At 41.8% G+C, this 23,319-nt stretch overlaps 1 protein-coding gene and 1 pseudogene across 6 annotated transcripts in view; one reads left to right on the top strand and one right to left on the bottom strand.

Annotated features, from left to right (window-relative positions):
• The window catches only part of CDK14 (cyclin dependent kinase 14), a 642,291-nt gene that overhangs the window by 577,362 nt on the left and 41,610 nt on the right, over positions 1-23,319 (bottom strand). The window lies entirely within an intron of this gene.
• On the top strand, positions 17,550-21,800 carry LOC145522596 (large ribosomal subunit protein uL13 pseudogene; annotated as a pseudogene). Its single transcript, XR_014066048.1, has one exon. The product of XR_014066048.1 is annotated as a large ribosomal subunit protein uL13 pseudogene (transcript).

The following is a 23,319-nucleotide window of genomic DNA, read 5'->3' as shown; positions in this document are numbered from 1 at the left end:
TTTTTTAATTGGAAGAGAATTCTTTTACAACGTTGTGTTGGTTTCTGCTGCACAACAGTGTGAATCAGTCATGAGTATGCACATATCTCCTCCCTCTTGAGTGTCCCCACCCCCATCCCACGCCTCTAGGTCACCACAGGGCATGAGGCTGGCTCCCTGTGTTACATACCAGCTTCTCACTAGCTATTGGTTTTACACATGATAGTGTATATACATCAGTGCTACTCTCTCAATTTGTCCCCACCTCTCCTTCCCCTGCTACGTCTAGAAGTGCATTACCTATATCTGCGTCTCTATTCCTGCCCCTCAAATAGGTTCATCAGTACCATTTTTCTAGATTCCATATATATGCATTTATATGTTTTTCTCTTTTCTTTTTCTTAACTGTATTTATTTACTGGCTGTGCTGGATCTTCCTTACTGCACAGGCTTTTCTCCAGTTACGGAGAGTGGGGGCTACTCTCTATTTGAGGTGCAAAGGCTTCTCACTGCAGTGGCTCCTCCTGTTGCAGGGCACAAGCTCTAAGGCACCTGGGCTTCAGTAGCTGTAGCACGTGGGCTCTCCAGCAAAGGCTCAATAGTTGCTTAGTTGCTCCTCAGCATGTGGGATCTTTCTGGACCAAGTACGGAACCTGTGTCTCTTGCATTGGCAGGCAGATTCTTTACCACTGAGCCACCAGGGAAGCTCTATTTTTCTCTTTTCTTAATGCTCTTTCTCAGAGAGAGAAAGCAGATAATATGACAAACGATATTAAATAATTCAAGACAGTACACATGAAGTGAAAGAAAGTTGGGCAGGTGTGTTATAGTTTATACAAAGAGAGAGTTACGAAAGTTGGAGAGTAATGGGGGAAGGGGGACTCACGGAAGAAACAGAACTCCACCTAAGAGTGTGTGTGTGTGTGCATGTGTGTGTGTGTGCATGTGTGCGTGTGTGTAAGTGCATGTGTGCGTGTGCGTGCATGTGTGCGTGTGCATGTGTGCGTGTTTGTGCATGCGTGTGTGTGCGTATGTGCGTGCGTGTGTGTGCATGTGTGCATGTGTGCGTGTGTACATGCGTGTGTCGACATTCCACTCAGTGCAAAGGGGACAAAAAGCACCTGCCACCTGTGTGCTAAGGCTAGTTCCACATCCATTTCCTCTAACCTCATAACCTCATGAGCATATAGCCACTTAGTAGACAAGCAAACCAAGCAGGTGGCATGAGATGAATCCGTGTGCATGGCTAGAAAGTCAAGAAGCCCAGACTGAAATTTATGGTTATCTGATGCCAAAGTTTCACCCCTCCTCAACCTCGTATTACAAACAAAGTCTCAAGATGACTGTTTAAGCTTCTCTGCAGATTTTCCTCTCATACACGAGTTTTAAAACATTAAAAGGAAACTTTCAACACATAATCCTATCAGCTTGTGGCTGTATAGCACCTCCTCTATGCCAAACACTGTCAGAAGTACAAGTATTCACACACAACATCTTTGCATCTCTACTAGTAGGAAACAGATTTTTTTAAATTAGAAAACTGAAGCACACAGAGGTAAACTAACTGTCCAAGGTCACTCTTCTAGTAAGTGACAGGGCCTTTATAAGCATATTCCACACCACTCCAATTAAGTGTTCAAATGAGCATCACCTCAATTACACAGAGAGGTTCTCTGAATAATCTCCGCGGGGCTCTGGCTTCTCCAGGGGCCCCTGAGTCGGGACAGAAGTGAGCAGGACTTGGGTCTCCCTGGCACAGCACGGTCTAGGTGCTGGTTCAGACTCTGGTACCACCCATCAGTTCTGTTACTTTGCCCAAGTCATTTATCTTCTCAGGGACTCAGCTCTGATGCCTGTAAAATGAAGAGTTTGTGACAGGGCTTCCCTGGTGGCTCAGTGGTTAAGAATCTGCCTTGCAACGCAAGGGACACCAGTTGGATCCCTGGTCTGAGAAGATCCCACACGCCACAGAGCAACTAAGCCCATGTGCCTCAGCTACTGAAGCCTGCGCGCCTAGAGTCTGTGCTCCACAAAAAGAGAATCCACCAAAATGAAGAGGAGCCCCCACTCAATGCAACTAGAGAAAGCCCACACACTGCGACAAAGACCTGGGACAGCCAAAAGTAAACTAACTAATTTTTTAAAAAAGTTTGTGATAAATGATACCAGAATTTCTACACTTTTTTGTGGTTTAAATCAACCAGACTTGCTTAACACCCACACCCCTAACTACCGACCATGTGGGGGAAAAAAGAAAGGAAGGAAAAAGGAAAGGAATCTGGGCAGCAATCTGATTAGTTGCTGTGCGTGCGTGCGTGCGTGCATGCGTGCGTGTGTGTGTGTGTGTGTGTGTGTGTGTGCTCACTCAGTTGCTTTAGTCCTGTCCAACTCTTTGTGACCCCAACAAAGATTGTAGCCCACCAGGCTCCTCTGTCCATGGGATTTCCCAGGCAAGAATACTGGAGTGTATTGCCATTTCCTTCTCCAGGGGATCTTCCAGACCCAGGGATCGAACCTGCATCTCCTGCTTTGGCAGGTGGATTCTTTACCATTGAATTAGTTGATGAATAAATATAAACTCATTATAACCTATACAAGCAAAACGTATTATCCTGGTTCCAATCACCCCAAAGTTACTTTTTACTTTCCTAATTTCTCTAAATTAGAATCACTGAAAGTATTCCCTGAAGTACCTAGAAAACTAGTTAAAATAAAGAGAACACAAACTTTTTGTCCCAGTTCAAGTGACCTCATAGAGATCAGTGCCAACATTTCCTTCTCCTTTGTTGAAACACAATTTTGTTTTTCTTTCCTGGAAGTGTTCTAAGCCTCTTGCCAGACACAGCTCTGGCAAACAGCAGATTTAATCCTGGTGTAACGCAGGAGAGGCCTTTGCAGACTCCTAGGGCAGCTGCTGTTGGTCCTCGAGACCCTGCCTGAAGCAGCTGGAGGCACAGCCCACCCTGCTGCAGGAGACCAGCAACCTCTTACACACAACCATCAATACACTTATAACCCCGCAGACCTTCCAGAAGGATCAATCCCAGCAACAGCAGCTGCAGGAACACAAATCAGGCTCACAAGTGAAGAATGCTTAGTGAAGTGTCTAGCACAGGAGGGTACGCATTCCCTTAAACCAGTCACCAAATGATTAAGAGTGATAAGACCTATCCTAATAACCTGGGTAACAACAGCGAGAGTTTGGATTAACGTCAGACCAGACAGGGAAGGCAAGTGGGTTATCTGAGTATTTGGAGTTCAACACCCCGACCAGTTGAAGGTCCAATTTCATCCATAAGACCATTCCAAAGGACTTGTAACAACTGGTTCTGAGAACAAAAGTAAGAGTCAAATTCAGGACAAGGACGGCCCTTAGCAGCTGTGCAGTCTGTGTCCCTCACAACTTCAGGGAGCGCACTTTACATAAACTATCTAATAAATATTGTCCCCTGGCATTGTGTACTGCAGTGGTCCGGCTCAGCACACTTCTAAAATAGCAACAAAGCCAGAAAAAGAGCAGCAACGGCCACAAGCACCTTTGGTCAACAGAAATTTTGCAAAGTGCACTGGTTCTTTTTTTTTTAACTTTTTATTTTGTACTGGGGTAAAGCCGATTAACAAACAATGATGTGATAGTTTCAGATGAACAGTGAATGGACTCAGCCATACTTTCTCCCCCAAACTCCCCTCCCACCCAGGCTGCCACATAACATTGAGCAGACTTCCCTGCACTATACAGTACGATACTGTTGGCTATCCATTTTAAATACAGCAGTGTGCAAAGTATACTGGTTCTTAATTTCACCTTAAGCAGACAGACCTCAGTGGGCAAATCTTGGCCCTTTTCACAGGACTCCTATACAGACATAGGACTTACTTGACCTGTGTCTCCACATTCTACCATGAAAGGTTTCAGAATCCTTGGAAAATGACCCAATGACAATGTCTGTTCCGTCTCTACGTGCCAGCTAATGAGGCTGAAGTCACCTCACGCAATGGCTTCACTCCATGGTTTTGCCAGGTTCTACTTCCTTAGACTCGGGAGCCACTACTTTGCAGATGAACTGTAAACAAACCTTCAAGAAATAGGAGCATCTCCTCCTACTTGGTACATTCACCAGAGATGTCAGAGTGAAGTTTGGATGCATTTCCCCAGTGGGCTGGATAGTCCAATTTTAGGAAATCCATCCAACTAGGAGAAAGTCATCAGAACTTACGGAAAAGTCTAAACCGCAGGGCATGGTATAAGAAAATTTATTATTTTTATGTTATCTGAAGAGGTTCAAACTAGGTTTTCGAATGTCCACTGAATTGATGCTAGTTGTTAAATCGCAACAAAGAAAACCTTCACCTGGCTGTTCTGTATTGTATTGAAGGCATATATATATTATACAGCAATACGCGCTATTCCACCTGCTAGTCTGAAAGACCTCTGACACCAGAAATTCTCTCACATCTCTCCACTGCACTTAGCACAGTGCTAGGAAAACATTAATAACAGTCAACATGTGGGGCTTCTCTGGTGGTCCAGTGGTTAAGTGTCCACTTTGCAATGCAGGGGACACCAGTCCAATCCCTGATCTTGGAAGATCCCACATGCAGCAGAGCAACGAAGCCTGTGTGCAACTACCGAGCCTGCGCTTAGAACCCCGAAGCCGCGACTACTGAGGCGGTAAGCCTCGAGCCCATGCTCTGCAATGAGAGAAACCACTCAATGAGGAGCCCAGGTGCTGCAACTAGAGAAAAGCTCACACAGCAACGAAGATCCAGCACAGTCAAAAATAAATAAAATTTCAAAAAATAAAATGAGTGTGTGCCTGCATGCTAAGGCACTTCAGTTGTGTCTGACTCTTTGTGATCCTATAGGTCTGCAGCCCACTAGGCTCCTCTGTCCATGGGATTCTCCAGGCAAGAATATTGGAGAGGCTTGTCATTCTTTCCAGGGGATGTTCCTGACCCAGGAATCAAACCTGAGTCTCTTGCACTGGCAGGCAGATTTTTTTACCACTAGCACCACCTGGGAAGCCCTAATGAGTGCGTATTGGACACCAAACACGGATCTAACTATTTAACATTCAATTCTCACAGCAATGCTATATATAAGGTAGGCAAAATTGCTATGCCCATCTTACAGAAGAAATTGAGGCTCAGAGAGGTTAAGTAGCTCGCCCAAGCCACAGAGCTAGTATATAGTAGAGCGTGTTTGAATCCAGAAAGTCTGATGCCTGCATCTATGGTCTTAGCCATCACACTATTCTTTCTCCACATTCTACAGACTCAGTACATGCTGCTGGAATGTTTACATGTAGGTCCTTCATTAACGAGTGCTCTAAACCATTCTCTTCTCTTCTTGAAACCATTACATTCTAATGGATCAAACACTCACTTTCTGTCATTGAGGCCATTAGTTTCTTGGAAAATTCTATCTAAAATTCAATCCTTACACAATACTTCCTCAAAATTCCTTAACTGGAGTTCAAATTAATAAGGTACACTTTTACTCTAGGGACTACCCCAGTGGCTTAGTAGTAAAGAATCTGCCTGCAATGCAGGAGCCGCAGGAGACATGAGTTCAATTCCTGGGTCAGGAAGATCCCCTGGAGAATGGCATGGCACTCCACTCCAGTATTCTTGCCTGGAGAATCCCCATGGACAGAAGAGTCTCGCGGGCTACAGTCCACAGAGTTGCAAAGAGTGAAACACAACTGAAGCGACTTAGCACACACGCATGCTCTCACTATAAAGAATCAATTCAAGGTTCCTTCTGATAACATATATATATATATATATATATATATATATATATATATATTACATTCTCGTGAGTGATGCTGATAATGAGGAGGCTGTGTGTGGATAAGGAAGGGTATATTTGGGAAATCTCTGTAGCTCTCAATTTTACTGTAAGTCTAAAACGCCTCTAAAAAAAAAAAATAGAATGTTTGGGGGAAAAAGAGTCAGTCCAAAAGATCTATATCCACACGTAGTTCCCAGCTCCAGGATTCCATCCCCTCCAAGCACCCTAGACTGCTGAGCTCTTTCTGAACTACTGAACTCTCCACAGCCTTCTGAATCATTCTTGGAGCCTCTCCTCATTTCTGCTTTATATCATTATTTGCATAAGCTCCTTGAAGACAGGAACAACATGCACGCTGTTATGGTCTCCTCAGTACCCAGGATAGAAAATATATAGTAGAAAATATTTGGATGAAACACAGGAAATCAAAGCAATATCACAAATGTGGAGATTCTTATCCCAGGACATTAAAAAAAAAACAAAAAACTAACTGTACTGTAATGGAGGGTAATATTTTTGCAGAAAGTACATCATAAGATCATTTCTGGCAACATTCACAGAGTTAAACTATGTGTATTTTTAAAGAGCAGTTTCAGGCTTCTGTCATCTCAGCAAGAAATGTCTATTTATTGAGCCAAAAAAAGTTATGCTGCTTTAAAATTCTGCTGTTTCTTGCAGACAGATCAGTAGGGAGGCATGTAGTCCAACCCTTTAGGGTCTGAACATAATAATGCCTAGAAAATGCTATAAACCAACAGAGATTATTGTACTGCTTTGCGTTCATAAACTTTCCCCCCAGATACCATTAATGCTCAAAAGTGCAGATTCTTACTTCAACTGCTATTCTACCAATAATCTGCAGACTCCAGTTGTCCACAGGACATTAAGACTACAACTTACATAAATACCAACCTATATATGTATACTATGTATTTTCAAACATGAAAAAAAGAGACAAGAAGGAAGACTGTCATGAATTTTTTATAAGACTTAAAAGAATTTTTTTGACATGTACACACTGGTTTATTTATTTATGGCTACACTGGGTTTCTATTGCCGCATGGGGGCTTTCTCTAGCTCCGGAGAGTGGGGGCTCCTCTCTAGCTGCGGTGCACAGGCTTCTCACTGTGGTGGCTTCTCGTGTTGGGGAGTACAGGCTCCAGGCTCACGGGCTCTCAGTAGCTGTGGCTCTCAGGCTCTAGAGCACAGGCTCGGTTGCTCCAAAGTATATGGAATCTTTCCCGCCCAGGGATCAAACCCATGTCCCCTGCACTGGCAGGTGGATTCTTATCCACTGTGCCACCAATGAAGCCCTTGTCATGCATTTTTAAAAATCTCAGTGGCATATGCGGAAATCTGAAAATAAGTATTGATTATTTTTATAAATTTTTTACCTGGTACTAAAGGAGAGTATCAGATACACTATTGCTGTTGTCTTGAATGTCATTCCATTGTAACCCTAATTCCCTAGTGGACAGAAACCCAAGAAACAATGAGGAACCAATCATATGTATCAAAAGAGAAACCACCCCTACCTCAGAAATGCTAAATACCATGTGACCCAGCAATTCCACTCTCAGGTATACACTCAACCAAAATGAAACCATATGGCCCCACAAAAATTCATACATAACCATTTGTAGCAGCATTACTCATAATAACCAAAAAGTAGTAACAATCGAAGTCTCTAGTAACTGATGACTGAATAAAAAGGTGACATATCCATCAAATGGAATATTATTCAACCATACAAAGGAAAAAAGTATTCACACATACTTCAACAGGATGAAAAGTGAAAATGTTAAAGAAGTCAGTCACAAAGACCACACAGCGTACTATATGATTCCACTTATGTGAAATCTCTAGAATAAGGAAATTTATAGAGACAAAAAGTAGTTCTGTGGTTGTGAGCGTCTGGAGAGAAGAGATGAGGAGTAGTTTCTGTTAGTAGGTACAGGGTTTCACTTTAGAGTAATGAAAATATTATAAAACTTCAATCCTGGGCAAGGAGATAGTGGGACCAATGAGAAGCGTAGCGTTGACATATACACACTACCATGTGCAAAACAGCTAGCAGGAAGCAGTTGTGTGGCACAGGAAGCTCAGCTCCGTGCTTTCTGATGACCTCGAGGGGTGTGAAGGGAGGCTCAAGAGGGAGGGGATTTATGTATACTTACGGCTGAGCATGCACACACACACACATGGCTGATGCATGTTCTTGTACAGAGGAAGTCAATATAACACTGTAAAGCAATTATCCTCCCATTAAAAATGTTTTAAAAAAAAGACAAAAAAAAAAAAACTTCAATCATAAGGAAACATCAGACAAACCCAAATTGAGTGACATTCTACAAAATAACTGATGCCGCTGTTTGAATTGAAACTAGATCCTGTGACAACATAGAATGAGCAAGCACTACGGAGCAGCTCTGTGACTGTGGCCATGGTACCCACACTCCCTGGGCCTTGCCTTCCTCATAGTAGAACAGGAGCTCACGAGGTTGCTACAAATCATGAAAAGTAAAATACCCAGCGACATCTCTAGCACAAAGTAAACAGATGCTCCATAAATTTTTATTTTTGTTGCTCTTGTTAAGCATGTGAGGACGTTAAAATAAAACATGACTCATCAGACCTGTGCTGTCCAGCACAGTAACCACTAGCCACATGTGGTTATTTAAATCTAAATTAATTAAAATAAAAAAACTCAGTTTCAGGAGACGTTTTTCACATGCTTAATAGTCACAAAAGTCTAGTAACTACAGTAACAGCACCGATCCAGAAAAATATCAAAAGATGAATTTCTGTAGACCTAGAACATGTTTACCATCACTGCACTAGAGACCTGAAGACGCTCCAATGAATGATCACACGTTAAATGTAAAAATAAACACACTTTACATCCAACTTTAAACTTTCACACTTAGCCTAAAACACTGCAAGCATCAACTACTAAAAGTTCTGTCAAGACAATAATCAGACAGAGGGGAAATTAAGTTAAGGAATGTCCACAGAAAATACTTGCAAGACATATTTCAAACTAGAAGAAATAAAAATAAAACTGCAACCAAAGTCCTTATCACAGTTGCATTGTTTGGGCTGTTAAACAAGCAGTGCCAAAGTGTGAAAGTCTGACAGTCTCCTATAGTTACAAAATGAAAGCGAGGAGGAATTAAGTCAGTGGGCAACAGTGATCTCTGAATGTTTGTGACACAAATTTCTCACTCATAAATTACATTTTAGAAAATATTTTAAAATATCTATTTCTCTACAGCTGTTTCCAGTTCATGCTTTTATCAACTGATGTCAACAAAAGGAGGCTTAAATCTCCAAGAGATGCTGTGTCATATTTTTAAATACAAAAGTATTTTAAAGTACTTTAAAAACATGGGCTAATCCACCTTATAATATCCCCAGGCAGCAAAGAGAGGCCTGGTACTCCCGAAAACACACAAAATTGATGTAATTTCCATTCAGAGTTTGGTGAGTCAAGGTGGGAATTTCTATGTTCTGGCTCAGCACCCATATAACCCTGAACCAGAAGCTTTAAACAGACCACTAGAGACTCTAAGGGCATGAGTCAAAGTCTCTAAAGAAAGACTGGCAAACCAGAATTGAAAGAGACGCGTGTACCCCAATGTTCATCGCAGCACTGTTTACAATAGCCAGGACATGGAAGCAACCTAGATGTCCATCAGCAGATGAATGGATAAGGAAGCTGTGGTACATATACACAATGGAATATTACTCAGCCATTAAAAAAAATACATTTGAATCGGTTCTACTGAGATGGATGAAACTGGAGCCCATTATACAGAGTGAAGTAAGCCAGAAAGAAAAACAACAATACAGTATACTAATGCATATATATGGAATTTGAAAGACGGTAACGATAACCCTATATGTGAGACAGAATAAGAGACACAGATGCATAGAACAATTTTATGGACTCTGAGGGAGAAGGTGAGGGTGGGACGTTCTGGGAGAATAGCATTGAAACATGTATATTATCATATGTGAAACAGAACACCATTCCATGTTCCATGCATGAGACAAGGGCTCAGGGCCGGGGCAATGGGATGACCCAGAGGGATGGGATGGGGAGGGAGGTGGGTAGGGGGTCCAGGAAGGGGAACACATGTAAACCCATGGCTGATTCATGTCAATGTATGGCAAAAACTATTACAATATTGTAAAGTAATTAGCCCCCAACTAAAATAAATAAATTTATAAAAAAAAAAAAAAAAAAGACTGGCAAATTCCCAGTCATTTTCTAGGAAGCAAAAAATAGATCAAATTTATCGATATAAAAATCTTGTTTATGATTTTTATTAACAATTGTAAGAAATGACAAAGTCACCCCTCAGTGTTCCTCACTTTTATGATCACACTAGATGCTCTGAGCTACATGGAGAATCCGCAGACTAGAATGGTTCCATGAAACAGGAAAAACCAGGCCAAGAAGCTTAGTCTGCTAGTGATCTTCAGAAACAGGAAGGGAAAGCCCCTGTCCACTTTAGACTAAGGAAAATTCTGGACCACTGCATACGACACCTTTAGGTTCAGATTTCCAGGAGGCCCAGTGGTAAGAAATCCACCTGTCAATGCAGGAGATGCAAGAGATGAATGAAGGTTTGATCCCTGGATCCAGAAGATCCCCTGGAGGAGGAAACAGCAACCCGCTCCAGTATTCTTGCCTGGAGAATCCCATGGACAGAGGAGCCTGGAGGGCTACAGTCCAAGGGGTCACAAAGAGTCAGACACGACTGCGCACACACACACCAAAATGATCAAGAGTACCAATTTATGATGAAATATTAAATAATAATTAAAATCTCTCCCATTGCAACTCAAATGCTCTCACATTCAAAATATATTACCCTTCTGAAGGAATTAAATGGGAGTCCTCAGAAGAAAAGGGTTGAGTGTTTGGCTCTGCTTGCCTTATTCCAGCTAGAATACACCCAGTAATTATGCCTGGAAGTTGCAAGGCACTTTTCCCTGCGGAGCTTTAAGTGCTTTAAAAACATGGGCCAATCCACCTTTATAATATCCCCAGGCAGCAACAGAAAGAAGCTTGGTATGCTCAAAAGCATACAAAAAAGTTGAAGTGATTTTTATGAAGTTACACCACTCAGAGTTAGGTGATTCGAGATGGGAATTTATAGATTTTGGCTCAGCACCCACATACCCTGAACCAGAAGATTTAAACCAACCACTAGAAACTCTTATGGGTGTTTCAGCCTGAGTTAAACCCACTGAAGAAAGGTTGGCAAATTCCCAGGATGTCAGCCCCTTTGGCAGAATTATTAGTGGCCACAGGAAGTCTTGAAAGAATGGCTCTTTGCTTACTCAAAAGCAAGGGAAAGCCGCATTAACATCCCAAAGATGTGTTCATACATCAGGCATGCATTTGTAACGTGTTTACTTTCCTCATTTTGAAATAAAAGTCACCCGGTAAATTGCTCATGTAAAATTATAAAACAGATAAATATTTTATACTTGATTTATGATGCAGATATTCAGTTTGTATTTCACCTCATTCTCAGATGATGTATTAGCATGTGATTAATTAAGCAATTAATTAAGCCTTGGTACGTCTGGCAAAGAAGCAACTATCTGCCTTCGGCTCAGACTAGTCAAAGAAACCCCTATTCAGGATTAGAGTCTGGACTTTACATCTGAGTAGGTAGTATACTTCCTTTTCCTGTGTTATCTTTTAATGTTATATCTTTGCCTAGTGCTTGTTTAATCATCGAAATCATTATAATAGGGTGAGAACCAAACATTAGCAGAGAAAAAATTATTACATTTCTCCTGGCTGTTAACAAAACATTTATGTTCCCAAACTCCACCTATATCTTAAATCCTGGGACACCAGTCCAAAACTTAGGTCCACACAAAAACCCACACACATGTTTACAACAGCTTTAATCACAGTTGATTAAATATGGAAGCAACCAAGATGTCTTTCAACAGGTGAATGGTTAAAAAACTGTGGAACATCCAGACAATGGCATATCATTCAGTAATAAAAAGAAATGAGCTGTCAAGCCATAAGACATGGAGGAAACTTAAATGCATATTGCTTACTGAAAGAAAGCTCTATAGAAAGGCTCCATGCTGTATGAGTCCAACTGTATGACATTCTGAAGAAAGCAAAACAATGGAGACAGTAAAAAGAGCAGTGGTTGCTAGGGGTTCAGGGAAAGAGGAGAAAGGATGAACAGGAGGAACACAGGAGATCTTTAGGGCAGTGAAACTATTGGGTATGATTCTGTAACAGTGGATACGTGTCATTAGACATTTGTCCAAATCTATAAAACTGTAAACACAGTGAACCCTAATGTAGACTATGGACTTTAGCTAATAATAATCAGTTAATATTGGCTCATCAATTGTAATTAATGTATCACACAAATCCAAGATGTTAGGAACAGAGGAAATTAAAGTGAGAAATGATATGAGAACTATTGTCTGTAAACTTAACATTGCTCCAATAAAATAGTCTATTAATTTAAAAAACAAAAGCCTGATAGATTTTCCCAAACTTCACATGCATCTTAAATCCAGGGACACAAGTAAAGAATTTTATTGGATTGACAGCTTTTCTGGTGAACTTGGCTTTTTAGTAAATATGATGAGTTCTAAAAACCACACTTCTGGCTGCTTTTTGAAAAAACTATAGTATCCTCTTTGATGTCAATTTTCAAAATTCTGGGCAGGAGACAAAGCTAATGTACAGGTAGAAAGAATCAGTAAGCAGTTTTTAAATTACTGGCCACATTTCACTTTGAGTTATCAACTCATTTCCTGTGCTAGATGGTCCCTTCAGTCACACTGCTTCTCAAGTCCATTACAAGTTTCTTTTTCTTCATTATTATTATTAAAATTTTAACCTACACTATAAGTTCCTGGAGTCTTCCCAAGTGGCAGAGTGGTAAAGAATCCATCTGCCAATGTAAGAGACGCAAAAGGCACCGGTTCGATGCCAGGTCGAGATCGGGCTCTTCCTGGGTCAGGAAGATCCCCTGGAGGAGGAAGTGGCAACCCACTCCAGTATTCTTGTCTGGGAAATCCCTTGGACAGAGGAGCCTGGCGGGCTACAGTCTATGGGGTCGCAAAGAGTCGGACAAGCCTTAGTAACTGAGCACACACACGTAAGTCCCCCTAAGGCAGGGACCATGCCTTAGCCATCTCTTATCCTCAATACTGAACATACTGAGAAAAGATGGAAGGGGGAGGCATGGGGAAAGGAAGGGACACCTTATAAATATTTGCTCATTATCAATCTCAACCAGAAACACACAATGCACTCAAACTGGGTATAACACATTCAAATTGAGTTTGATCAAAAGACCACTTTTAAAGGCAGGGCTCATGCTATGTTACTCACTCTGGACTGGAAGGGTCAAGGGGTGAAAGCGATTCCTGGAACTGGCAGAGAGACAGAGAGAGAAGGGAAGCAGGAAGCCGTGAGGATAAAAGTATGGAGCCAACAGCCTGGGACCCAGGAGAGAAAAGTTGAAGGAATAAACACCCATCACTCTCGCCCTGCCCTCAGATCTCCTATTTCTTCCCATTGGTGGAATTAGTCTGGAAGTAGAGGGCAAGCGTTCACTGGTGTAATCCACACAGGTCAGCCACCCAAGGCACAGAGCAGGATGGACAGGATGAAGACTGGATCCAGGGGAGTAAATGGAACATATCCAGCACATCTCAAGACACACGTGCATACCAGCATGACCCAAGCACTCCCAACCTCCTCGTCTACTTATGAGAGTCTTTAGACTCAAACCAACCTAGCGTTCAACTCCTAATTTCCGTCACTTCATAGATGAGTATCCTTGGGCAAATGATTTAATCTCTAAGCCTCAGATTCACCACCTGCAAAACAGAACTAACTAGAGGGACTGCTTGAGAATGGCAAGGGTTAAATGAGACAATACAGAGTGCTTAGTGGCTGTGAACAGGAAGTAACATTACTATATGCCCCACAACACACACTTAAGTACAGTTTTTAGCACATAATCTTACACTTACTTTTGTCCCTTAGCTGTTTAATGTACATGTTCTGTCTCTCCAGGTACACAGTATAGTCTTTCAAGACAGGCAAGAGTTGAGTCATTTTATTTCTTTGCTCTCCCCCAATGCACCTACCTGATATAGTGAGCTGTGTAAACAGGGCAACAAAATAAATATTTACTGAAGAAACACATAACCCCGCCAATAAAAAGAGAAAGGCTTAATTAATTTATTAACCTGCAGAACAGAAGCATCACTAATGAAATCACTAGATGTTTCCTCTGGTCTGTGAAGTACTCACTTGATTCATAAGTTGATATCTCTTTTCAAGCAAGTGCTTCAAATTTTAATATATACAAACTTGGCATCATTTCAGTTGGGGATAATAAGAAAAAGAAGGAACTAGAGTTGGGAATAGAAAAGGAAATAAAGCAGATGGCAGAGTAGGAGTAAAAGTCTTGGGAAAAACGAAGGAAGATGAAGGAAGATAAGGGTGGATCCCCCATTGCCCACTGGTGGGCAGTGTCTGTGAGGATGGAGGCCACTAAAAAGTGTGTGCTGCGTAGATGTGGTGTGCTCACTCACTCAGTCGTGTCTGACTCTTTGCAACCCATGGACTGTAGCCCGCCAGGCTCCTCTGTCTATAGGATTTTTCAGGCAAGAATACTGGAGTGGGTCACCATGCCCTCCTCCAGGGGATCGAACCCATGTCTCTGTCTCTCCTGCACTGGCAGGTGGATACCCACTGAGTCATCTGGGAAGCTCAAGAAGTGGGTAGAAAGACAAACAGCAGATGCTCAGGCAAGACCTGGTAAAGCCAAGGCTATTCAGTGGATGCTCTTTTGTATTGGGAGAGAAAGAGGAAAATACTGGGGTTGATTAAATTAAACAAAACCCCTCAGGCATCCCAGATAATCTGCATCTCTAAGACCACTATGGAAACAAGGAAGTAGGATCCAGAGGTCTGCCCATCTGTGCAGACCCATAAAACGAAGTCAACAATTGTAAGTGCTAAAATACAGAAAAACACTAAACATCTGGACTAAGAACCACATGAAGCAAACCAATGCCCCTCAGCTCTGACCTTGCAAGAGAGAAAATAACTCCAAAGAGATCACAACAATTGTGAGGGATGACATATCTAGAAACTTGAGTAACTGTTTTAGTCAGTGGGAATGCTGAGACATTAGGTATTTTCAACGGCAGAGATTTAATAGAAGACATTGATTACATAGGGATTAAAAGACTAGAAAAGTGAAAAGGGGACACAGAGACAACCTTGATATCAGTCACTGCAAGAAGCAGACTTAACCTTAGGGCTCAAGGAACAGAAGGGAAGACGTGAGGTAACCAGAACCTAGCTTCTCGAGGGAGGGACTATTAACAGGACTCAAAGCAGGCTGGGGAGGGACTTCCCTGGTGGTCCAGGGGTTAAGAGTCCACCTGTCAATGCAGGAAACAAGGGTTCAATCCCTGGTCCAGGAAGATCCCACATGCCTCGAAGCAACTAAGCCCATGAGCCACAACTACCGAAGCCTCAGCTCTAGAGCCTGTGCTCTGCAACAAGAGAAGCCACTGCAACGAGAAGCCCACACTGCAACTAGAGAAAGAAGCAACGAAGACCCAGCATAGTCAAAAATAATAAATAAAATAAAAAATGAAAGAAGCAGGGTGGGGAGAACAGGGCACACACAGAATAATTGATACTTGGAACCTGGTTGGGACCATGGTAAAGTGGGTGCCAAAAACTCCTAAAGAAACTACAGACTAGAGCTATAGCTGGCCAAGGAGAAACGCTGACAGGAGCGGAAAACAGCAAAGTCCCTTCTCCCCCTTGCTCCTACATTTCAATCTTCCACCAGTGTCTCCTCCTGCCAGACACCAACAGAAACTGAGATGGTGAGGGAATCTGGGAGATGGATTTCTCAGAGTTCCAGCCCCAGCCTCACAAAACAAAGCAGAAAATGGTGAGCTTGAAGCTGAGACCACAAGTGAACAGCCAGCACAGTGGGATATCCACATGTTCCCTATTAGGTTGCAGGTTCTTCAACGGAAAACTCTCCAATATTGGTTTTCCAGGAACCTAACCCTGATTTTTTTCTGAGAAACAGTGACTGTCATGAAGCTTTTCTGATTAAAAATCTGTTGGAATATTTCAGTAAAACTCCTTTTTCCCCTCTCAGGATTATAAATATTTCCTATTTATTTGGGACAGAAATTTCATAGGATACAGCATAAAGAATGATTGTTATAACTGAGAACATCGGCCAAATACAACCAACTTCTCCTCCAACAAAGGAAAATTCTTAATAGACTTCTAGCATTTCCAAAATCTGTTTAAATAAGTATCTCCTAATTCTCCTACACAAAGAGTTGGCCTCTGTACTGGGCTGAGATGTGAGTGTGTGTGTGTGTGTGTGTGTATGGGGGAGGGGGGTCTGAGAAAAATGAGTGTATTTTGTTCTGCAGGTAAGAGAAATATGGATCTTTGGGGGCCGGAAGGTGAGCAGTCATTCTCCAAGAAAGCTCCCAGTGAACTGTGTCTCCTAGAATTCACACTCTTGTATGGTCCCTTCCCATATTGAATAGGGCTGACCACAATACAAGAGTATTGCAGGGGCAGCCATGCATGACTTCCAAGTCAGAAAAGACATCATAGCTTCCATTTTGCTTTCTTTCTGATTGCTCACTCTGGGAGAAGTCAGATGCTGGAATGCAAGGACCTTCACTGCAGCTCTGCAGGGATGTTTATGTAGCAAGGACCTGAGGCCTTCTACACAAGCCACGGTACCGAGCCACGTATAAGCACACCCTCCAGGCCCAGACGAGCCTTCAGATGACTATAGCTCCAACATCCTGACTACAACCTCTGAGATACCCAGAGTCAGTGCCACCCAGCAGACTTTGATTCCCAATTCCTGACCCTCAGAAAGTCTCTGGGATAATAGATTTTTATTACAGTTCTAAGGCATGAAAATCAGAGGTAACTTATTATGGAGCAGTAGCTAATTAACCTGGAGAATCCCAGGGACGGTGAAGCCTGGTGGGCTGCCGTCTGTGGGGTCACACAGAGTCGGACACGACTGAAGTGACTTAGCAGCAACAGCAGCAGCTAATTAACATACCCTTAAAGAGCCCTACTCGGTCATATTCTTTAGAAAAGTGGACAAGATTTGCTTCGTAGGCATTGCTCCCAGTCTCCTGATTGGGACTGAAAGAATCTTCCAGTTTCATTAAGGTGGTTTATTTAAAGAGTCCAGCTGCTCCCACCCTCTCTATCTATTCCACTACTCTTTTAAGATATCTTGAATTTTCTGTCAACTAAGCCCATGAGGTTTTAAGCCCCTTTAATAATGGAAGTATTCAAGCAGATGATCAAAGGTTATAAAGTACTTCCTACACCAACTGGAAGGTGGGACCAGATGGCCCATAAGGTTTCTAATCACACTAAGAAGTTTCTAAGATCCAAGTCTCTGGGTGTGCCCCCCAAAAAAACTGTGAAGTAATTCTCATCAGTTACAACAAAGTATTGAAAGAGGCCTGGAGTTCACAGGGAAATAAAGAATTAAAATGGCTTATAAGCCATTATAAACTTAAAAAGATGCTCAGCATATTAATAACTTAAAGTAATGCAAAAATAACAGAACTAGTCAAACATTAATTTACATGTGCCCAGTTGGAAAATCTGCCAGTTCCAGAAAAGACATTAGGGCAAAGGGTAGAGAAATAGACATGGCGGGGCGGGGGTAGGTAAATCAGTGAATGTTCTTCCAGGCAATGTATATTAAAAGTTTAACTCCTCATAGCATGTGTGGAGCTTCCCAGGTGGCACAGTGGTAAAAAATCTGCCTGCCAATGCAGGAGATGCAGGTTCAACCCCTGGGATGGAAAGATTCCCTGGAGAAGGAAATGGCAACTCACTCCAGTATTCTTGCCTTGTCTGGGAAATCCTATGGACAGACTACAGTCTAGGGGGTCGCAAGAGTCTGACATGACTTAGCAAGTGAAAACCAATAGTCCATGTGACTCAGCACTTCCCACTGTGAACAAAATTATCCACTCTCCTGTTTGTAAGGACAAAATCCTATAAAAGACCTAAATATTTACCAATTTTAAAAGGGGATAAATAAGTTTCATTGCAACTATATAATGAATAGCATACAACCTATGAACAGAATGAGTTGTATCTATATATGGGCTGATATGAAACACTGTCAAGGTATATCGTTAGAAAGAAAAACAAGATATGTCTTAATATAAACGGGAAGAAGACCCACAAGCACAGACAACATCTGGAAGGAGTTTTTAAAATGCTGTTCACACTTGCCACCAGGAAGGGATACTAATTACTTGGGAGGAGGAAATCTTTTTGCTATATGCTCATTTGTACATGCACACACTCTAATTTTTTTTAAAGTGTGTGTGTCGGCAGGGGGGAAGCTTAACACAGCAAAAAGAACAAAAGAAAAAGTAAAGGGTTAAGTTACAGCTACTTTCCAAGTAATTTAAAACACAGTCCATCCAAGTAGCCGGAGCCTGGCTTTGGGTTTAAGACACTCACATGCACATTCAACCGTTAAAAATCACCTCTGAGAGAAAAAAAGGTCCTTCACACTGTCAGTGTGCCTCTCACTAATTGGAGAAGGAGAGCTCTCTGGCCATCTTAAGGCAAACCACTAACTCAAAGACGCCAGGGCTCCACAAGACGCTCATCTTCCTGCCCTAAGCATCACAAATCATGAAATGTGATAGAGCTGACTTACTTTGAATGTTAGGCAAAGAGCGGCAAGGTTAAAGAAATACAAAGGAGTCAGCATTCACGGTCCTAACTGGTCCAGAGCACACAGCTGTTGTCAAAAAGCTGGCTGCCCCCGCCGATGGCCTCCCCCTATAAATGCCAACCTCACGAGATCCTCTTCTCTGTTGGCCAAACCCTTCCTGAGACTAAGTGAGCACTTCCCAGGTCAGTGATCTGCTTTGAAAAGAAGTCTAGTAAGTGGTGGTTAATTATTCTCAGGGTGTGTGACACAGAAGGGAAACCACATTCAAAAAGAACATTTTTCTGAGGGGGAAGAGATAGGGAGTTTGGGATTGACATGGACATTTTGCTATACTTAAAATGGATAACCAACAAGGTCCTACTGTATAGCACAAGGAACTCTGCTCAATATTATGCGGCAGCCTGGATGGGAGGGAAGTTTTCGGGGAGGATGGATACATGTGGATGCATGCCTGAGTCCTTTTGCTGTTCACCTAAAACTATTACAACATTGTGAATCAGCTATACTCCAATATAAAACAAAAATGTAAAAAAAAAAAAAAAAAAAATCAAATTGGATTGCAAAAAAAACAAAAGAACACTTCTTTTTCTCTTTGGTCCAGTATGTTAAAGAAGAGACCTTTGTGTCTTAAAATTGGCTTGTGTTTGCTAACAGCAGAGGCACTTTTGTTCATCTCATGACAAATAAATTGTAACTATCTAAAAACATTCATTTAAATATTATCAATTATCTTATAACCTAAGTTGGACCATAAAGAAGGCTGAGGGCCAAAGAACTGATGTTTTTGAATCGTGGTGCTGGAGAAGTCTTGAGGGTCCCTTGGACACCAAGAAGATCAAGTTAGTCAATCCTAGAGGAAATCAGCTGTGAATATTCACTGGAAGGACTGATACTGAAGCTGAAGCTCCAATACTTTGGCCGCCTGATGAGAAAAGCCAATTCACTGGGAAAGACCCTGATGATGGGAAAGACTGAGGGCAGGAGAAGGGGGCAACAGAGGATGAGATGGCTGGATGGCATCATTGACTTAACGGATATTTAGCAAACTCTGGGAGCTAGTGAAAGACAGGAAGCCTGGCGTGCTGCAGTCCATGGGGTCAAAAGCAATAGGACACGACTTAGTGACTGAACAACAACACACCATAAAGGCCCCACCTCCAAATACAGTCATGTTGGAGGAAAAGTTTCAGCACAGAAGTTAAGGGAGGACACAATCAGCCGATAGCAATTCCCCTTTCACATGATTTCGAGTCTCTCACTCGTTATTATCTGCTATATTGCTGAAAAACTAAAAACCTCGGGCTGTTGAGATGTGAATAAGTTTGCCCCTTTCTTGCTGCTACAGACCCAAAGAGAATAAGGTTGTTGATTTGGCTCTCTGCGTCAGACACATGAAGTCACTTGACCTAGAGAAGATGTAATAAAAAAGGAAGAGAGAGAGAGAGACACCGTCTCCCGGCTCGCTAACTCAGCAAGAATACAAGGCTGTTTACCATCAAGGAGTAAGACATGCAAAGAGCTGAGTGTGGGAAACGTGGGCTCCATATACATTTTACAACCCTTCTCACCACCTAGTGAGGAAACCACTTTCAGAAACAAGATTTCGCTGCCGCTGTTTCAGCCAAATCTGTAATTTTATGAATTAAGAGATTTCCATATGGTATACATCAAAACAAGTCATCATAAGTCTATGTGATGAGAAAGTAAAACTGAAAAGCAACTAAAATTAAAAGGCAAAGAGCAGACTGAAATAGAATGTCTGTCTTAAATGTGACAATAATTAACACTAATATCAGCATCCGAATGGAATGGAGGCGTGTTAATGACAAAAAACAACTGCATGCACTAATGAATAAGCAGAAAACACCAAGGACCTAACAGTTCTTCAGCCTGCAAGAACCTTTGGGAACTCCTTGCCCACAACACAGGGTTTGGTGGCTGTCTCTAGTTCACTCTCTGCCCCTCATCATTCCTCCCTCCAGGCAAAGACTGCACATTTTCAAGCAGCACATATACATAACCTCGCTCCTATGCTGACCACATTCCCCAGGTTCCTCCTCAAACACCTTCTTATACTTTAAGTGAAGTGCTCATTTTACCTACTATAATTAATTATCTTCCCATGAGAAATGGAATTTTTTGAGTGCACAGGCTCAATAAGTCTTTCTCATCTTTGCATATCTCTAGCTACTGGCACAAGTCTTGACACCAGGTGAAAGCATTAGTCAGTCGTGTCAGACTCTTTAAGACCCCATGGACTGTAGCCCACCAGGCTCCTCTGTCCCTGGGATTCTCCAGGCAAGGATAATGGAGTGGGTAGCCATTCCCTCCTCCAGGGGATCTTCCCAAGCCAGGGATTGAACCCAGGTCTCCCACATTGCAGGCAGATTCTTTACCGCCAGAGCCTCTGGGGTGTTCAGTAAACACTCTTTGAATAAATAAAAAAGCCCATCATTCAGGAGGTAATCATAAGAAACAAACAGATTTAAAAACAATTTGTTTAGTCAAAGAAATACAATTTAGCTTTTTTCCCAGGCGGCTGCCGAAGATGGCAGAGGGGCAGGTCCTGGTGCTCGATGGCCGAAGCCATCTCCTGGGTCGCCTGGCGGCCATTGTGGCCAAGCAGGTGCTTCTGGGCTGGAAGGTTGTGATTGTGCGCTGTGAGGGCATCAACATTTCTGGCAATTTCTACAGAAATAAATTGAAATACCTGGCCTTTCTCCGCAAGCGGATGAACACCAACCCCTCCCGTGGTCCCTATCACTTCCGAGCCCCCAGCCGCGTCTTCTGGCGGACAGTGCGAGGCATGCTGCCTCACAAGACCAAGCGGGGCCAGGCTGCCCTGGAGCGCCTTAAGGTGTTTGATGGGATCCCACCACCCTATGACAAGAAAAAGCGAATGGTGGTTCCTGCTGCCCTCAAGGTTGTGCGTCTGAAGCCTACTCGGAAGTTTGCCTACCTAGGGCGCCTGGCTCATGAGGTTGGCTGGAAGTACCAGGCGGTGACGGCCACCCTGGAGGAGAAGAGAAAGGAGAAAGCCAAGATCCACTACCGGAAAAAGAAGCAGCTCATGAGGCTACGGAAGCAGGCCGAAAAGAACATCGAGAAGAAAATTGGCAAATTCACAGAGGTCCTCAAGACTCACGGATTCCTAGTCTGAGCCAAATAAAATTGACTGTTTATTCTTCAAAAAAAAAAAAAAAAAGAAAGAAAAGAAATACAATTTAAAGAAACTTTGACAATGGTAGGGGACACTATACTTAACAAAATAGCAAAATTGTATTTTAAATGTTCAAAAAATTCTTCAACCCTTCAGAAAAATAACATGGCACTATCTATTTAAAGTCTCAGCAATCCATTCATTCCTGAGAGTCAGCTAGAATTTTATCCAAAGAAAATAACAGAAGGAAAAAAAAAAAGCTTGTCTGGAAAGTTGCATTATTTCAAATATCAAAATATGAGAAAATCCTTATATAGGAAGAGAGTAAGCAAAGTAGTCTGCATCAATTCAATGAAATATTATGCAACAAAAAACTGATAATTTATGACTGCAGAAATATGGCACTTTTCTTTTTTTTCAATGTTTAAAGTTACATCTGGAACAGTTCACCTTAAGTTAATTTAAAGGATCCAAAGTATGTCATTTCTGGCATATTCCAACCACTGACATTTTAAAACAGAACTGTTACATTATTGTTAAGCAACTCTATTGAGGTACAGTTCACATGCCATACAATTTACTCATTTAAAGCATACAACTCTATGGCTTTTAGTATATTCACAAAGTTGAACAAACATTCACACAATGAATTTTAGAACACTGTCACTGTCTCCACAAGAAACCCCACACTCGCTAGTTGTGGTAACCTTCTCACCATCCTCCTACCCAAGTCCCAGGCAACGATTAATCTCCTTTCCATATCCACAGATTTGCCTATTTTGGAAACTTTGTATAAGTGGAATCATACACTCTGTAGTCCTTTGTGACTGGCTTATTTCTTTCAGCATAATGTTATCAAAGCACATTCATGTCAGCATCTATCGATACTTCATTTTTTTTTTACGCACAAATAACATTCCATTGCACAGATATAGCACTTTTCACTTATCTACTCATTAGTTGACGGACATTTGGATTATTCTCATTTCCCAGCTATTATGAACACTGGTATAGAAGTCTGTGTATGGGCTTCTTTTCATTCTTCTGGATATACACTAAGGAGTGGAATTACTAGATCATATCGTAACTGTATGTTTAACAATTTGAGGAACTACAGACAGCTTTCAAAAGCAGCTGAATTACACATATCTGTGACAACACTTGTAATTATCTGTCTTTTTTATTCTAGTCATCCTAGTAGGTATAGGGTGGTCTCGTTGTGGTTTGACTTGCAAATCTCTGACAACTAATGATGCTGAGTATCATTTTTATGTTTATTGACCATTTGTATATCTTCCTTGGAGAAACGTCTATTCACATCCTTTTTGACAATTCTTATATGATTATTTGTCTTTTTATTACTGAATTGTAATAGTTCTTTATATATTCTGAGTGTATATATATATATATATATATATATATATATACTCACCCCTTATCAGATATACGACATACAAAAATTTTCTCCCATTCTGTGGGCTGTCTTTTCACTTTCTTAACACTATTCTTTTAAATGTGTCCAGAGAAGCCTAAATATCATGGAAATTTCATTCCCATCATAGTCCATATAAAACAGA

This window comes from Giraffa tippelskirchi, chromosome 10 (genome assembly GCF_054371585.1).
Source record: "Giraffa tippelskirchi isolate mGirTip1 chromosome 10, T2T-mGirTip1v1.2.pri, whole genome shotgun sequence".
Lineage (NCBI taxonomy): Eukaryota > Metazoa > Chordata > Mammalia > Artiodactyla > Giraffidae > Giraffa > Giraffa tippelskirchi.
This window is presented reverse-complemented; position numbering and strand designations above follow the sequence as displayed.